This window comes from Gymnoscopelus microlampas (assembly GCF_963454915.1).
Source record: "Gymnoscopelus microlampas genome assembly, chromosome: 18".
In the NCBI taxonomy this organism is placed as follows: Eukaryota; Metazoa; Chordata; class Actinopteri; order Myctophiformes; family Myctophidae; genus Gymnoscopelus; species Gymnoscopelus microlampas.
The window spans coordinates 46,243,872-46,248,551 of NC_139955.1; positions in this window are offsets into that span (position 1 = coordinate 46,243,872).

Here is a 4,680-nt window from a genome sequence, read left to right on the forward strand (position 1 = left end):
CTATCCATCCATCCATCCCGTCTGTCGAAGTGTCCTATCCATCCATCCATCCCGTCGGTCGAAGTGTCCTATCCATCCATCCATCCCGTCGGTCGAAGTGTCCTATCCATCCATCCCGTCTGTCGAAGTGTCCTATCCATCCATCCATCCCGTCTGTCGAAGTGTCCTATCCATCCCGTCGGTCGAAGTGTCCTATCATCCATCCATCCCGTCGGTCGAAGTGTCCTATCCATCCCGTCGGTCGAAGTGTCCTATCCATCCATCCATCCATCCCGTCGGTCGAAGTGTCCTATCCATCCATCCATCCCGTCTGTCGAAGTGTCCTATCCGTCCATCCATCCCGGCTTTCGAAGTGTCCTATCCATCCATCCATCCCGTCGGTCGAAGTGTCCTATCCATCCATCCATCCCGGCTGTCGAAGTGTCCTATCCATCCATCCATCCCGTCGGTCGAAGTGTCCTATCTATCCATCCCGTCGGTCGAAGTGTCCTATCCATCCATCCATCCCGTCGGTTGAAGTGTCCTATCCATCCATCCATCCCGTCTGTCGAAGTGTCCTATCCATCCATCCCGTCTGTCGAAGTGTCCTATCCATCCATCCATCCCGTCTGCCGAAGTGTCCTATCCATCCATCCCTCCCGTCTGTCGAAGTGTCCTATCCATCCATCCCGTCTGTCGAAGTGTCCTATCCATCCATCCACCCCGTCTGTCGAAGTGTCCTGTCCATCCATCCACCCCGCCTGTCGAAGTGTCCTGTCCATCCATCCATCCCGTCTGTCGAAGTGTCCTATCCATCCATCCCGTCTGTCGAAGTGTCCTATCCATCCATCCATCCCGTCTGTCGAAGTGTCCTATCCATCCCGTCGGTCGAAGTGTCCTATCCATCCATCCATCCCGTCTATGTAAGTGTCCTATCCATCCATCTCGTCTATGTAAGTGTCCTATCCATCCATCCACCCCGTCGGTCGAAGTGTCCTATCCATCCATCCATCCACCCCGTCTGTCGAAGTGTTCTATCATCCATCCATCCATCCCGTCGGTTGAAGTTTCCTATCCATCCATCCACCCCGTCTGTCGAAGTGTCCTATCCAGCCATCCACCCACCCCGTTTGTCGAAGTGTCCTTTCCATCCATCCATCCACCCACCCCGTCTGTCGAAGTGTCCTATCCATCCATCCATCCCGTTTGTTGAAGTTTCCTATCCATCCATCCATCCCGTCTGTCGAAGTGTCCTATCCAGCCATCCACCCACCCCGTTTGTCGAAGTGTCCTATCCATCCATCCATCCACCCACCCCGTCTGTCGAAGTGTCCTATCCATCCATCTATCCCGTTTGTTGACGTTTCCTATTCATCCATCCACCCCGTCTGTCGAAGTGTCCTATCCATCCATCCCGTCGGTTGAAGTGTCCTATCCATCCATCCTGTCTGTCGAAGTGTCTTTCCATCCATCCATCCCGTCTGTCGAAGTGTCCTATCCATCCATCCATCCCGTCGGTCGAAGTGTCCTATCCATCCCGTCTGTCGAAGTGTCCTATCCATCCTTCCATCCCGTCGGTCGAAGTGTCCTATCCATCCATCCATCCCGTCGGTCGAAGTGTCCTATCCATCCATCCACCCCATCTGTCGAAGTGTCCTATCCATCCATCCATCCATCCATCCCGTCTGTCGAAGTGTCCTATCCATCCATCCCGTCTGTCGAAGTGTCCTATCCATCCATCCATCCCGTCTGTCGAAGTGTCCTATCCGTCCATCCATCCCGGCTTTTGAAGTGTCCTATCCATCCATCCATCCCGTCGGTCGAAGTGTCCTATCCATCCATCCATCCCGGCTGTCGAAGTGTCCTATCCATCCATCCATCCCGTCGGTCGAAGTGTCCTATCTATCCATCCCGTCGGTCGAAGTGTCCTATCCATCCATCCATCCCGTCGGTTGAAGTGTCCTATCCATCCATCCATCCCGTCTGTCGAAGTGTCCTATCCATCCATCCCGTCTGTCGAAGTGTCCTATCCATCCATCCATCCCGTCTGCCAAAGTGTCCTATCCATCCATCCCTCCCGTCTGTCGAAGTGTCCTATCCATCCATCCCGTCTGTCGAAGTGTCCTATCCATCCATCCACCCCGTCTGTCGAAGTGTCCTGTCCATCCATCCACCCCGCCTGTCGAAGTGTCCTGTCCATCCATCCATCCCGTCTGTCGAAGTGTCCTATCCATCCATCCCGTCTGTCGAAGTGTCCTATCCATCCATCCATCCCGTCTGTCGAAGTGTCCTATCCATCCCGTCGGTCGAAGTGTCCTATCCATCCATCCATCCCGTCTATGTAAGTGTCCTATCCATCCATCTCGTCTATGTAAGTGTCCTATCCATCCATCCACCCCGTCGGTCGAAGTGTCCTATCCATCCATCCATCCACCCCGTCTGTCGAAGTGTTCTATCATCCATCCATCCATCCCGTCGGTTGAAGTTTCCTATCCATCCATCCACCCCGTCTGTCGAAGTGTCCTATCCAGCCATCCACCCACCCCGTTTGTCGAAGTGTCCTTTCCATCCATCCATCCACCCACCCCGTCTGTCGAAGTGTCCTATCCATCCATCTATCCCGTTTGTTGAAGTTTCCTATCCATCCATCCATCCCGTCTGTCGAATTGTCCTATCCATCCATCCATCCCGTTTGTTGAAGTTTCCTATCCATCCATCCATCCCGTCTGTCGAAGTGTCCTATCCAGCCATCCACCCACCCCGTTTGTCGAAGTGTCCTATCCATCCATCCATCCACCCACCCCGTCTGTCGAAGTGTCCTATCCATCCATCTATCCCGTTTGTTGACGTTTCCTATTCATCCATCCACCCCGTCTGTCGAAGTGTCCTATCCATCCATCCCGTCGGTTGAAGTGTCCTATCCATCCATCCTGTCTGTCGAAGTGTCTTTCCATCCATCCATCCCGTCTGTCGAAGTGTCCTATCCATCCATCCATCCCGTCGGTCGAAGTGTCCTATCCATCCCGTCTGTCGAAGTGTCCTATCCATCCTTCCATCCCGTCGGTCGAAGTGTCCTATCCATCCATCCATCCCGTCGGTCGAAGTGTCCTATCCATCCATCCACCCCATCTGTCGAAGTGTCCTATCCATCCATCCACCCCGTCTGTCGAAGTGTCCTATCCATCCATCCACCCGTCTGTCGAAGTGTCCTATCCATCCATCCACCCGTCTGTCGAAGTGTCCTATCCATCCATCCATCCCGTCCGTCGAAGTGTCCTATCCATCCATCCGTGGAACGTGAGAACCATGTATGAGACATTACAAGTGGCAGCAATGATGAGGAACTACCAGTTGGTGGGAATGATGACTGATTGGTCTCTGCAACGTCCTCTGCAGCCCCGTATCCAGAACCCTGTATCCATAACTTTGTATCCAGAGCCTGCAGCCCAGTATCCAGAACCCTGCCGATCTGCCGATCACATAATCACCTCTGTGTGTCCTGTACAGACCACCATCGTAGGCCGGCCTCTTTGATGTGAGACCCGAGATAAGGGCGTGGCTGCACGTCATTGAGCTGGACATCTAATGATGATAAACGAAAGAAGAAGCCTGAGTCTCACTTATGTTTTTAATATATTGTAATAAGTGTAATAATTATTTATTTTTGTTTGTTATATATTGTAATATATGTAATATCTATTTACTTCTGTTTGTAATGTAATATATAATATCTATTTACTTCTGTTTGTAATGTAATATATAATATCTATTTACTTCTGTTTGTAATATATTGTAATATATGTAATATCTGTTTACGTCTGTTTGCAATCTATGTGACATCCGTGTACGTCTCTTTTTAATGTATCCAGAGCCTGCAGCCCTGTATCCAGAACCCTGTCGATCACATAATCACCTCTGTGTCCTGTACAGACCACCATCGTAGGCCGGCCTCTTTGATGTGGGACCCGAGATGAGGGCGTGGCTGCACGTTATTGAGCTGGACATCTAATGTTGATAAACGAAAGAAGAAGCCTGAGTCTCACTTATGTTTGTTATATATTGTAATGTATGTAATATCTGCTTGTAATGTATGTGACGTCCGTGTACGTCTGTTTGCAATCTATGTGACGTCCGTGTACGTGTACGCGGCCGGAAATGTGATAGCCAAACTCAGATAAATTATGTTTGAATACATTTTAATGTTCTATATGTGATACCAACAACATCCGTACGTGGAACGTGAGAACCATGTATGAGACAGGAAGACATTACAAGTGGCAGCAATGATGAGGAACTACCAGTTGGTGGGAATGATGACTGATTGGTCTCTGCAACGTCCTCTGCAGCCCCGTATCCAGAACCCTGTATCCATAACTTTGTATCCAGAGCCTGCAGACCTGTATCCAGAACCCTGCATCCATAACTTTGTATCCAGAGCCTGCAGCCCTGTATCCAGAACCCTGTATCCATAACTTTGTATCCAGAGCCTGCAGCCCCGTATCCAAAACCCTGTATCCATAACTTTGTATCCAGAGCCTGCAGCCCCGTATCCAGAACCCTGTATCCATAACTTTGTATCCAGAGCCTGCAGCCCCGTATCCAGAACCCTGTATCCATAACTTTGTATCCAGAGCCTGCAGCCCTGTATCCAGAACCCTGCCGATCTGCCGATCACATAATCACCTCTGTGTCCTGTACAGA